General features: G+C 38.8%; 1 protein-coding gene and 1 pseudogene across 2 annotated transcripts in view; both read left to right on the top strand.

The window, feature by feature from the left end:
- PDE7A (phosphodiesterase 7A) overlaps positions 1-14,386 on the top strand; it is a 115,652-nt gene that overhangs the window by 32,535 nt on the left and 68,731 nt on the right. The gene's annotated exons all lie outside the window — the stretch shown is intronic.
- On the top strand, positions 1,367-4,093 carry LOC112398162 (PX domain-containing protein kinase-like protein pseudogene; annotated as a pseudogene).

Below are 14,386 nucleotides of genomic sequence, written 5' to 3'. Positions count from 1 at the left end.
GAATGGTTGTTTATTTTATTCAAATGCATTTTGGGGCATTTGAGATGCTTAAAGTTTTTCACCTTTGATCTACTAATTTGGTAAATTATCCTAAATTATCTAAAATTAACTTACTGTTATATTCCTAGAATGATTCTTACTTGGTTAAGGTATATTATTCTTTTAATGGTTCTACTTGCTAGTATTTTGTTATAGGACTTTTGTAACAATATCCCTTACAGAAAATTATCTATAGCTTTCTCTCCCCATCCAGTATCGTGTTGCGGTAATAGTACTCTATTGGTATCATTCTTGTATTTTTTGAGGCAAGTCAAATACAGTAAGGCAGCAAAGAAAAGAAAAATTTTTTTTAATACAAAGCTTTTTAAAGCAGTGAGGAAGTTAACTGGTTACCAGGGAAACTAGCATCATACATTGCTAGTTATAAGGATGTCTTTTGTATCAGAGTGGAACAAAATACAATTGTTACAAGACTTAAGATGTGTCTCTGATGAAGTGGTGGCACATAATACCATCTTTCACTTAATAGTTCTTTCATCTACTTTGTCTCATACTGTGAAGAGAAATGGGTAGGTATTAGCCCCATTTAACAAATGTGAAGGTTTAGGTTCAGAGAGGTTGCTGCTTGCCAGAGGCATAAGGCTAATAAGGTTGACCTCTAGACCTAGAAACCAAATCTTTTGACTCATGGCCAATGCTCCTTTACTTCATTATCTTTAAGAATAGAGTTAATGCAGTTTCACGGATCATATCACATACGTATTTCAAAATGGGAGAGATTTTGGCTTAGATTTTATTTTCAAAATGATTATGTGAATTCAGCACTCTTCTTATAATGCATATTATAATTCATTTTCTGTCTGCAACATCTTCTTGGGGGTAGTGTCAGAGAACAAGGTTATAACTTTGTACTATAGATAGTAGCACAGAATCATCCGATTTAAAAACTGGAACTATCTTCCTACCTGCAGAGAATTATATAGGCTCTACCTGGATACAACTGAAATAAAAATAGTGTCTTCTTGTGTTCATGAACAAAAAACACTAAATTTCTTCCTTTTAAAAGCATAAATTGTGTTTTTCTTTATTACTAAGGTAATACATGTTCATGATGGAAAATTTAGGGAAAAAAATAGTCATGCAAAAAATATAAGAATCATCTGTAATTCTACCACCCAGAGATGACAGTGTGAACATATTGGTGTCGAGCTCAACAATCCTAGTATCTGTCTATCTAAATATATTCTCTCTTTCTGTGTCTTACTTAAATTTACATTATCAGTAATTTTTCATATGGAGTATTTTATAGCAGTATTTCAGATACTTGAGGTTTTTTTTTTCTAAATAAAGCCTTATTAGAAACCCAAATATATGCAGTATTCCATTGGTAAATGCTAATTTATAGCTTCATTATGGGAATAAAATGGTTGGTTTAATGAACAGAAAATTTGAAATTGGGTTGTATCCAGTGGCGTGCTGGGAAGTGTTTATAATGACTGGATCTCTGAGTTGTGGTGTTTGCCAGTTTCTGTAGTGTCCTTACTCTTAGCATGGTTGATATGAAGCTCTCGATGTAAAATCAATGAACGAGATGTTGGGACAAGTGCAGAACTTTCTGTCTTGAGCCAGTGTGCGCAGACTCCAGCTCACCACTCGTTATACAGATAGAGTGTTGTTAGTTGCAGGTAGCAAAAAAACTAATTCCAGTTTCTGCAAACAAAAGGCTTACCAAGAAGACTCAAGAGTGGCTCCAGGGCGGCGGCAGATCCCGGCGGGCGACGGGAGTTGGTACCTCTGGTTCCTGCCCCTGGTCCTGAGGCGGTGGTGGATAGGCGTTCCGGGATGGCCTTCACGGAGAAGCCGCCAGCCGGCAAGGTCCTGCTGGACGACACGGTGCCACTGACAGCAGCCATCGAGGCGAGCCAGAGCCTGCAGTCCCACATGGAATATATCATTCGGGTACAAAGAGGAGTTTCTGTAGAAAATAGCTGGCAGATGGTTAGGAGATACAGTGACTTTGATTTGCTGAACAGCAGCTTGCAGATTGCAGGCCTAAGTCTACCTCTTCCTCCCAAAAAATTGATTGGTAACATGGATCGTGAGTTCATAGCTGAGAGGCAGAAAGGTCTTCAGAACTATCTCAACGTTATCACCACAAATCATATCTTGTCTAATTGTGAGCTGGTTAAGAAGTTTTTAGATCCAAACAACTATTCTGCAAGCTATACTGAGATTGCCTTACAACAGGTTTCCGTGTTCTTCCGATCAGAACCAAAGTGGGAGGTGGTAGAACCATTGAAAGACATAGGTTGGAGGATAAGGAAGAAATATTTCTTGGTGAAGATTAAAAATCAGCCAAAGGAACGGCTAGTGTTAAGCTGGGCTGGCCTTGGTCCTGACAAGCGTCTGTCAGATAAAGGTTTTCAGTGTCTAATCAAACTTCTGCCGTCCTGTTTGCACCCTTACATCTATCGTGTTGCTAACGAATCCTCAGCATTGCTAATTAGAATGTTTAATGAAAAAGGAACTTTAAAGGACCTGATCTACAAGGCAAAACCAAAAGAGCCATTCCTAAGGAAGTACTGCAACCCTAAGAAGATTCAAGGCCTTGAACTTCAGCAAATAAAAACATATGGGTGGCAAATATTAGAGGTACTAAAGTTTCTCCGTGACAAGGGATTCCCTTATGGGCACCTTCATGCTTCCAACGTGATGCTGGAAGGGGACGCTTGCCAGCTGTTGGACCTTGAGAATTCCTTGCTGGGCCTTCCTTCCTTCTACCGATCTTATTTCTCACAATTCAGGAAAATCAATACATTGGAGGGTGTGGACGTCCACTGCTTTGGCCACTTACTGTATGAAATGACTTACGGACGACCGCCAGACTCACTGCCTGTAGACTCCTTCCCTCCTGCACCATCTGTGGCTGTGGTGGCTGCGTTGGAGTCTATGCTGTCTTGTGAAGCCTGTAAAAATGGCATGCCCACCGTCTCCCGGCTCTTACAGATGCCATTATTCAGTGATGTTCTGCTAACTACTTCCGAAAAGCCACAGTTTAAGATCCCCACAAAGTTAAAAGTGGCATTGAGAATTGCCAAAGAATGTATAGAAAAGAGGCTAATTGAAGAACAGAAACAGATCCACCAGCATCGAAGACTGACGAGAGCTCAGTCTCACCACGGATCCGAAGAAGAAAGAAAAAAGAGGATCTTAGCTTGAAAGAAGTCAAAACGATCTGCTGTTGAAAATAGTGAAGAGCATTCAGCAAAATACAGCACCTCCAATAATTCAGCAGGATCCGGGGCCAGCTCACCTCTCACATCCCCGTCATCACCGACTCCACCCTCCACAGCAGGGATGTCCGCGTTACCCCCACCTCCTCCACCTGCGCCTCCGCCACCAGCAGCTCCCTTGCCTCCTGCGAGCACAGAGGCGCCCACACAGCTTCCACCCCAGGCTGTGAATGGCGTGAGCCGAGGGGCCTTACTCAGCTTCATCCAGAATTTCCAAAAAGGAACTTGGAGGAAAGCCGAAACCTGTGATCATAACGCTCCTAAGATCGGCTAAAGCTTTGTGTTTACACTCGGAGGGAAAAGTTGTTTTGTTTTTCCTTCCACCTCCAACCCCTAAAGTACCCTCTATCTGGATGAATAATTGCTGAGCCAGTACAGTCACATACGACTTCGCAGATGCTCATGTAAGAGGCTTTTCAAGAGGGAAATAGTCTTCAAGTAGAATAAAGTCAGGCTGGCATTGCTGCCTTAAGAAATAGTTTGCTCCTTTGTTACTCTTGTGAAGGAGTCTTGCTCTTCCTCTAATGGTCATCTTTTGGTGGCAGCAGCATATTGGAATCAATGATTTCCACCAACAGAAGGAAGTGGACAAAAAACAATGACAATATACAGTCACAGCGGTGAATGGCCTTCGTGTTGCAGTCCCTCCTATACCATCAGACAGCTCCTAGAAATGTTCCTCTCATGGTTCATTTCTCTATTCTGAAGCATTTTCTGGTTATTTCTTAGATAACTCCCATTATTGCTACCTTAATTTCATCCTAGACATTAACACTGTAGCCCAAAGCATAGTTATGTCGCTGAGAGTCAGAGAAGCAACTGAGTTCTTCATTTTCCCTTCAAGTAGAACGGGGAAAGTTCGTAACAGTCTCTTAAGTTCAAACAGGAACTCCACTGTGGTTATAGAACTCAGGGCTGCTAAAGGAACTACTCTAGATTCTTAGTTCCTTTTAGTATGTATCGAACGGACAGAAAAATGTTGACATCAGAAAAAGCTCTTGCCGGTTAGAGGATCTTCTTAATCCTCAGCAATTAAGTCATGTTTGGCGTTTGTGGGGGTGGGTTATTATACAACACAAGTGCATCCGGCAGAATCAGTTCTGATTTTCCAAAGATTTATCCAAATATATCATCTTTTTAATGTTACTCATTTATTAGAAAGATCCTTTATCCTATGATTTGCTTAAACCCTTAAATAAATTGCACTTTAAAGGATTATAAATAATCCATCTAAAAATTCAAGTTACACACATCAGTGTTGATTACTATGCAGAGAGAATGTCATTGTGTATAGTTTCATGTAATCTGTGATAAATGTTCAGCTGTATTTTTATTAAAATAAACCATGTCTAGAAAATGAAAAAAAAAAAAGAGTGGCTCCAGATTTGGTTAATTCAGCAGCTCAGTATCGTCATTACTGACCCAGGTTCTTTCTGTCTTTCTGTTTTGCTAGCTTCAGTATGTTGGAGTTGTGCTCATGCCATGGCTGCACAGTGGCTTTAGTAGTTCCATGTATTCAGACATGACAGCTTCCAGAGGACGAAATGGGCTATCTTCCCTTTTGTCTCATTTTAAGTTTAAAGGAACCCATCCCATGAGGCGCCCCACCGCAGACTTTGCGTCACACCTGTTTTACGTGGCCATTTCTAACTCAGTCTCTGGCAAGAGAGATGGACCCATTATGACTGGTTTGGACCAGTCAGGGCCCACTCTTCAGGGCTGAGGCTGCCCACACTCCCCTGAAGCACATGGCTGCCCAGACACCTGAACAAAAGGTTGCTTTAGGAAGGAGGGAAGGAGGGGTGGATATTGAACATACAACCGACAGTGTTGTCTGCACAGGATTGTGGATGGCTCTTCCAATCATATGATCAGCTTCGGTATTTATTTTTCTATTTTATTTTGACAGTGTGATAAAATTTTTCATTCATTGAGAAAAATTGCAAATATTAACAGTATTCTTCTCAACTCATTCTGTGAGGCCAGCATTACCCTGATACCAAAACCCAACAAAGACATCTCAGGAAAAGGAGACCACAGACCAATATATCGTATGAATATGGACACAGAAATCCTAAACAAAATACAAACTGAATCCAGCAACATATATAAAGAATTATACAGCCTGACCAAGTGGGATTATCTCAGGAATGCAGGGTGGTTTGATGTTCAAAATTCAATTAACGTAATAACCGTATCAGTAATAATACACCCAGAGAACTAGGAATAGAAGTGAACTTCCTCAACCTGATAAAGGGTATTTATGAAAATCCATAGCTAACATCGTACTTGATGGTGAAACTTTCCCCATAAGATCTGGAACAAGGCAGGATGTCCAGTCATGCCACTTCTATTCAACATTGTGCTAGAGGTTCTAGCCGGGTCAATTAGGCAAGAAGAAGAAAAGGCATCCAGATCAGAAAGGAAGAAGAAAAACTATTCACAGATGACATGATCCTCTTTTTAGAAAATACTAAGGAATTATTAGAACTAATAAATTAGTTCAGCAAGGTTGCAAGATACAAGGTTAATATACAGAAATCAGTTGTTTCTATACTCTAGAACAACTGAAAATGAAATTAAAACAGTTCCATTTACAGTAACATTAAAAAGAATAAAATCCTGAGGTTGTTTGTTTTTTTAATATTGAGTTGTATGAGTTCTTTATATATTTTGGATATTACCCTTATTGGACATATCATTTGCAAATACCTTCTCCCATTCAGTAGGCTGCCTTTCCGTTTTGTTGATGGTTTCCTTTCCTGTGCAAAAGCTTTTTAGGTTGATGTGGTCCCATTTGTTTATTTTTGCCTTTGTTGCCTTTGCCTGAGGACACAGATCCAAAAAAATATTGCTAAGGCCAATGTCACATCACATACTTGTCTGTTTTCTTCTAGAAGTTTTATGGTTTTAGGTCTTACGTTTAAGTCTTTAATCCATTCTGAGTTTATTTTTGTATATGGTGTAAAAAAAAATGGTCCAGTTTTATCCTTTTGCATGCAGATGTTCAGTTTTCCTACTATCATTTGTTTAAGATGCTATCTTTTCCCCATTGTATATTCTTGCCTCCTTTATCGTGGATTAATTGAACACATGTGCATGGGTTTACTTGGGGGATCTCTATTCTGTCATTGATCTGTGTGTCTGTGTTTGTGCTGATACCATACTGTTTTGATTACTGTAGCTTTGTAGTATAGTTTGAAGTCAGGGAGTATGGTACCTCCAGCTTTGTTCTTTTCTCTCAAGATTGCTTTGGCTATTTGGGGTCTTTTGTGGTTCCACACCAATTTTAGGATTATTTGTTCTAGTTCTGTGAAAGAGGCCATTAGTATTTTTATAGGGATTGCATTGACTTTGTAGATTGCTTTGGGTAGTATGGGTATTTTTTTTTTTTTTTTTTTTTGTAGTATGGGTATTTTAACAACGTTAGTTCTTCCAGTCCGCAAGCATGGTATATCTTCCCATTTATTTGTGTTGTCTTCAGTTTCTTTCATCAATGTCTTATAGTTTCAGAGCACAGGTCTTTTACCCCATTGGATAAATTTATTCTTAGGTCTTGTTTTTTTGATACAAACAATCTGGCTGACAAATGGAAAGAGGACGCAAATAGGCATTTTTCCGAAGGAGACGTACAGATGGCCAACAGGCACATGAAAAGGTGCTCAACATCACTAATCATCAGGGAAATGCAAATCAAAACCACAGTGAGATATCACCTCATGCCTGTCAGAATGGCTTTCATCAGAAAGACAAGAAATAGCAAGGGTTAGTGAGGATGTGGAGAAAAGGAAACTCTTAAGCAATTTATTTAAGGGTTGGTGGGAATGTAAATTGGTGCAGCCACTATGGAGAACAGTGCGGGGGTTCCTCCAAAAGTTAAAAATAAGAACTACCAGGGGCTTCCCCGGCGGTCCAGTGGTCAAGACTCCACACTCCCGATGCCGGGGGCCCGGGTTCGATCCCTGGTCGGTGAACTAGATCCTGCATGCAGCAACTAAGACCTTGCATGCCACAACTAAGAGCCTGCGTGTTGCAGCTGAAGATCCCACGTGTGCAACTAAGACCCAGAGCAGCCAAATAAATAAATAAATACTAAAAAAAAAAAAAAAAGTAGAACTACCATATGATCCAGCAATTCTACTTCCAGGTATTTATCCAAAGAAAACAAAAACAATAATTTGAAAAGATATATGCACAGAAATATTCATTGCAGCATTATTTACAATAGCCAAGATATGGAAACAATCTAAGTGTCCATCAACAGATGAATGGATAAAGAAAACATGGTGTTTATTTTTATACATAGATACATACATATATATATGTTGTGTGTATGTGCCACACAGTGGAATATTACTCAGTGCTGAAAAGGAATGAAATCTTGCCATTTGTGACAGCATGGATGAACCTAGAGGGTATTATGCTAAGTGAAATAAGCCATACAAAGAAAGATAGATACTGTATGTTTTCACTTATATATGGGAATCTAAAAAACAAAACAAATTAACAAATATGAAACAGATAAAGAGAACCAATGAATTGGGTGGGGCGATAAGCAAAATAGGTAAAGGGGATTAAGAGGTACAAAGTACCAGGTATAAAATAAATAAGTCACAGGATATAATGTATAGCACAAAGAATATAGTTAATATTTTAATAACTTTGTGTGATGTGTAATGTATAAAAATACCAAATTACTCTGTTGTACACCTGAAACTAATATAATATTGTAAGCCAACGATACTTCAATTAAAAAAAAAGAATGAAATAAGAATAAATTTAACAAAAAGTGCAAAACATCCTCTGAAAACTACAAAACATTTAAAGAAATCAAAAATCCAAATAAATGGGAAAATACCCTATGTTCATAGATCAAAAGATGAAATACTGATAAGGTGGCAGTACTCCTCAAGTTGATCTACAGTTTCAGCACAGAATCTCAGCTTATTTCTCTATAGAAATTGATAAGCTGACTTGAAAATTTATATGGAATTGCAAAAGAACCAGGATAGCAATAAACAATCTTTCAAAAAGAGAGAACAAAATAGGAGGACTCACACTTCCTGATTTCGAAACTTACTACTACAAAGGAACAGCAGTCAGGACAGTGTGGTACTGGCACTTAAGCTTGCAGTACTTACCTTTCATACTTATAGACATATAGATCAATGGAATGAATTGAGAGTTGAGATAGAAATCCATGTGCCTTTGATCAACTGAGTTTTGAGAAAAGTGCCAAAACCATTCAATGCGGAAAGAGTACCTTTTCAGTAAACTGTGGTAGAACAACTGGATAGCTAGCCGCATGCAAAAGGGTGAAGCTGATCCTTATAAGTTAAAATGGATCAAAGATCTCATTTTAGGAACCGAAACTATAAAACTTAGAAGAAAACATAGGGTGAATCTTTATGACTTTGGATTTGGAAAGGATTCTTTGATCTGAAAAATGCATGAGCAACAAAAGAAAAAAATAGGTACGTTAGATTTCATCAAAGTTAAAAGCTATTGTACTTCACAGTGCACTATGAAGAAAGTGAAAAGACAGCCCACATAGTGGGAGAAAATCATATACCTAATAAGGGAGTCATTTCTAGGATAGAAAAGGAACTCGAGGGACTTCCCTGGTGGCATAGTGGTTGGGAGTCTGCCTGCCGGTGCAGGGGACACGGGTTCGAGCCATGGTCCGGGAGGATCCCACATGCCACGGAGCAACTGGGCCTGTGTGCCACAACTGCTGAGCCTGTGCTGTAGAGCCTGCAAGCCACAGCTACTGAGCACACGTGCCACAACTACTGGAGCCCGTGCTCCGCAGCAGGGGAGGCCACCACAATGAGAGGCCCACGCACCACGGCGAGGGGTGGCCCCTGCTTGCTTCAGCTAGAGAAGGCCCGCGTGCAGCAATGAAGACCCAACACAGCCATAAATAAATTAAAAAAAGAAAAGATAATGCAATTAAAAAATGGACCAAGGGTCTGAATAGTCATTTCTCCAAAGAAGATATACAAATGGCCAAAAAACACATGAAAGATGCTCCAACATCTTTTCCATCAGGGAAACGCAAATCAGAACCACAATGAGAGATGGCTAGAATTAAAAAATCAAGGTAATAAGTCTTAGCAAGGGTGTGGAGAAATCAGAACCCTCGTGCGCTGCTGGTGGGAATGTGAAATGGCACAGCCTCTTGGGATAGCAGTTTGACAGTTCCTCAAGATGCTAAACGTAGAGTTACCACATGACCCAGCAGTCTCACTTCTAGGTATATACCTAAGAGAAAGGAAAACCGGGCCCCACAAAAATTTGTACATGAATGTTTATATCAGTAACAGCATTATTAAATAACCAAATGGTAGAAATACCCTGAATGTTCATCAACTGATAAACAGACAAAAAGTGTTATGTCCATAATGGAATATTATTAAACAATAAAAAGGAATAAATTTCTGATACATGCTACAACTTGGGTGAACCTCGAAAACATGCCGAGACACAAAATAAGCCAGACACAAAAGGTCACATTGGGTGTGATTCCATTTATATAAAATATCCAAAAATTTGATTGCTGTAAGGATAGAAACAAGATAGGTCGTTGCTGTGGGCTGGGGGAGGGAGAATGGGGACTGACTGCTCATAAGTATGGGGCTTCCTGTGGGATGAGAAAAATATTAACAGTGGTGATGGTTGCACATATGTGCGACTACACTGAAAACCATTGTACTGTGTATTTAAATGGGGGAATTGTATTATTTGTGAACTGTATCTCAAGAAAGCTGTTTTAAAAATCTTAACAGCGTTTCATTTAGAGATTTCCTTGCAGTTTCAGAATATTTTTAAATTAATGATCCAGAATTTTGAAGGAAAAATAGTCGGAAATGTTAGTTTCAATGTATTGTCAGCAATAATATCTAAACTTTTGTCCATCTTGTTTGTCATAAATGTAAAGTCAGAAAAGTAAGCCAAAGTTGTACTAAGCATTAAAATAATAATATACAACCCCAGTGTGTTCTTACATGTTCACCTGTTAGTATAAAGCTGCTTCATTTTAATGAAAATATATGCTGAACAGATGCATCTGAGCTGTGCCTTGCATTTGTTTATGGAGCTTGGTTCCTTCGGTGGAGCACAGTTTTACACAAGGAACCATGCACAGGCACAAATGAAAAAAGAGAAGGTTAATTCAGAGCCCAAACTTTTCTAATCAGTAACACGTGTATGAAACAGTCATATCCATATACAGAGAAGCCAGAGGATGGCCTAATTTAAGATATATGTGAAAAGATGTTACTCTGGGAGCATAAATTAATATTTTGGTAGGAGTCCCCAAAGAGTTAAAATTTAAATGTTTGAATATGTGCATTTTTTGAGAAATGACTCACATACCATAAAATTCACCCTTTTAAAATGTACAGTGTGCTTTTTAGTGTATTCACAAAGTTTTGCAATATTGTACACCTTCACTACGATCTAATTTCAGAACATTTTCATCACCTAAAAAAGAAACTCTACCCACAGTCACTCCTCACTCCTCCCTCCCCAGCCCCTGCAACTAGTCATCTACTTTCTCTCTGTATTTACATATGGAATATGTGCATTGTTTTTACTACAAATTTGAAATAGTTAAAAGTATCCAAGAATTAAATGAAATCTTTTTGAAGACAGAACATTTATGTTTTATAGCATTCACTTTAAATGATTGTAGGTAGTCCATATTTCACTTTAGTAATCAACCAGTCAGTCCATTATGGTAATTTCCTTAAGATTATTTCCTAGAAGTGGTATGACTAGTTAAAATATTAGGTGTAGATTAAAGCCTTTTGATAAACATTGCCAAACTACCTTCCAGAAAGCTTATATCAATTTATACTCAAACAGTAATGTAAGAAAGACTCATGTAAGTTGTAAAGTATAATAATACAAGTAACTAAATTTGTATATAGGGAGAGAGGTTCATAACTGCCTTTCAATTAAATGTTTACTTGTCTAATTTTGAAAATTGTTTTCTCCTCAACACTTCAGAAACTTTTCAGTGAACAGGAGTCATAATTTTTAAATCAATTTTACTTGAAACATTACCTCAAATTAGGAATGCAGCTGCATAGTACCAGTCTGTATTCCAGGTTCAAAACAAGAAACTCTTTAAATATACCTTATTCATCAGTTGTAAATTGCCTGTACTTTATGTAACTGGCTCTTAATTGTTCATACAATAAATCCTTCAGCTGTATCAAATTACGTATTTCAGTTCGTTTTTTTTTTTTTAATGCTTCCTCAGTAAATCTTGAAATAAGCCATTTGGATGGCCCAAATGACTGTTTAATTTTCTCTTCATACAACTACATGTTGGAGATGTTAAAACCGATGTGGCTTTCCCAAGTGGAAGGGAATTTATTCCAGATAGAGGAAATGAGTTGGGTATAGGTGTGGCAGTTGTCATGTCCAGGCTGTGATCAGGAAATTGTGAGCAAGTTATTTGGTTGGAATTGGGGTACATAAAGGGTGAAAATGAGATAATAAGGTTAAATTTGTGCCATAAAAGGCAAATATTAACTGGTTTTCTGTATCTTCTTGTTAATAAAAAAAATGCTGCTAATAGGGTATAGGGGAGGATGTATGATAAGGTGCTGTGTATGCAGTTTGATGAGAGGGTTAAAGATTCTGTGCTCTTTGGAGTGTCACCCCTTTTAACCTTGATCATATAGGTTTTTCTTATATCAGTTTTTCGCATATCAGCTTTTCCCCCTCAGTTTTATCAGGTTTTTTTTTTTTTTTTTTTTAAGTGATGTGATGGTGTGCTGAAGGGGGCACATCTCTTTCAGAAGTGTGTGTATTTGGGTGAGGATGAGGGGGAAGGGGGAAGGGCATGCATACACGCACACCTGGCCTAATTGATAATGGCAAATCCCAGAAGAATCTCGGATTTGGGCAAGGGATTCATGAATCCACATGTATTTGCAATAGTAAACTTAAAAAAACAGACTCATACATATATATATTATTATTTTTCAAATATAAATAGATACACCTGTGATTAAATAAAATTCATTTAAAATAACTGCTGAACTCTCAGTGTTAGATCATTTTGTATTTTCTCGATCAGTGCATATGTTTTGTATTCTTTTATGAGATGGTCAGTCACATGAGTCAGCCACAGAGGAGACATGGGAAAAGCTCACGAAGAAACAAGGTGTATTATGCTCACGGGTCCTAGAGACAGGAGCCCTGGTACGCCACACAGGGCCACGTGGGAGAGCTCCAGGGTGGTCAGAAGACAGAAGACAGGAGTGAAGGGGAAGTTAGGCCATGGCCTCTATGCAGGTTTCCTAGAGAGAGGCAAGGCGGGGCAGAGTGAATGGTTCAGAATTGGTTACTTTGAATCATTTTGCAGGCTTTGGGCTACAGGAGTGGTCCCTAGTTGCCTGGTACCTGACCCTGGGATGATTAGTTGTTTTGAGATGCAAGGATCTGATGGAGGTCTGGCTCTGGATTGGCTGGTTTGCATAATCAAAGACATGCTTCTGGCTATCTTTAAGAGTTGGCTATCCCATGGAGGGGCAAGTCTCCCCAGTCAGAAAGGTTTTTAAGATGTCAAAACAGCATTACAAAAACAAAAAAACAAACAAAAAAACCCCAGCATTATAGGGCTTCCCTGGTGGCGCAGTGGTTGAGGGTCCGCCTGCAGATGCAGGGGATGCGGGTTCGTGCCCCAGTCCGGGAAGATCCCACATGCCGCGGAGCGGCTGGGTCCATGAGCCATGGCCGCTGAGCCTGCGCGTCCGGAACCTGTGCTCCGCAACGGGAGAGGCCACAACAGTGAGAGGTCCGCGTACCGCAAAAAAACCCCCCAAAAAACAGCGTTATATGCGGATAATAATGGTATAAAATTACACGCAGTGCAGGATGTCAGAAGAGTAACCCGTATCGTGTGGGGTGCACGGACTATTGGACACTTAGGAGGTTAACCACCGCCTATGCCCGCCATGTCTGATCTCCTTAAAGGGGTAGAATTGTGACTTAGACCCTGAATTACTTGGGCAAATTTATGATTGTTACGTGCCTGCCTGTTTTTGATGCCACTGACTGAAAATGGACTATTACCATTGGGTAATGACTGACAAAAATTTGATAAGGGGAGCATTATGGTCAAGCTTTTACCATGAGCAAAACCAATGAGTAAGTTAATGAGTTGTTTTTTTTTTTTTTTAATTCCATGGCTGTCTTACATTGTAACTTAGAGAACCTGGTAATTTAAGTAGGAGCTAGGTTGATTGCTCTGTAGAGAGGGGAAAGCCATTTTATAGAATTTGATTTGAGTCTTTGATATGCATGAACATATTAAAGCACTGGTTAGAGGGTGTTAAATGATTTTTAAAGGCTTATAAATTTTAGTTAATGACCCTTCCCTGGGACTGTGTTGGAGAATTGGGTAAGAACACCTCGGTAACGTTCCTGGATTATCTTTAAGCATACCTTAGCTGTCTACTTTCCCATTATCCAGCTGGAGGAAGCCAAGGCTTTTAGAATGTAACTTTTGTATCAAGACTCCATGATAGGAAGGGTAGACCTCAGATTTGAACCCATGATCACGTACGTGATCCAAAGTCGCTGCTCTCCTGGTTCAATTATAAGAAGATAGTTGTTGGCATGAATTTCAAACTTAAGAGAATTCCAGACTTTGAGGAAAATTAGATGAAAATATTTTTCCTCTGTACTTTTTAAATTGTACTAAAATACACCTAACGTAAAATTTATTATTTTAACCATTTTTAGATGTACAAACCATCATTTCTGTCCATTTGCCCAGCTTTCTCATTGGCCGCACAGAAACTGTGTACCCATTAAACAGTAATTGCTAGTCCCTTCTTTCCCAGCCCCTGGAAACCTCTGTTGTGCTGTTTGTGTCTATGAAGAAAATTTCTTTGTAATGAGAGAATTTGTTGATGTTAGATGATATAAATTAAGTTTTAAATTTCTTTGTAGAGTGTTGATTATAAAGGCATTTCTTTTGAACAAAGAAGTACCATGTACTTCAATGTAAGTTAAAAGTTATTTTTGCCCTTTTAATTCTTTGCCTATTCTATTTTAAACAAGATATTATA

The sequence above is a fragment of the Neophocaena asiaeorientalis genome, unplaced genomic scaffold (genome assembly GCF_003031525.2).
Source record: "Neophocaena asiaeorientalis asiaeorientalis breed wild unplaced genomic scaffold, Neophocaena_asiaeorientalis_V1.1 scaffold226, whole genome shotgun sequence".
NCBI lineage: Eukaryota > Metazoa > Chordata > Mammalia > Artiodactyla > Phocoenidae > Neophocaena > Neophocaena asiaeorientalis.
This window is presented reverse-complemented; position numbering and strand designations above follow the sequence as displayed.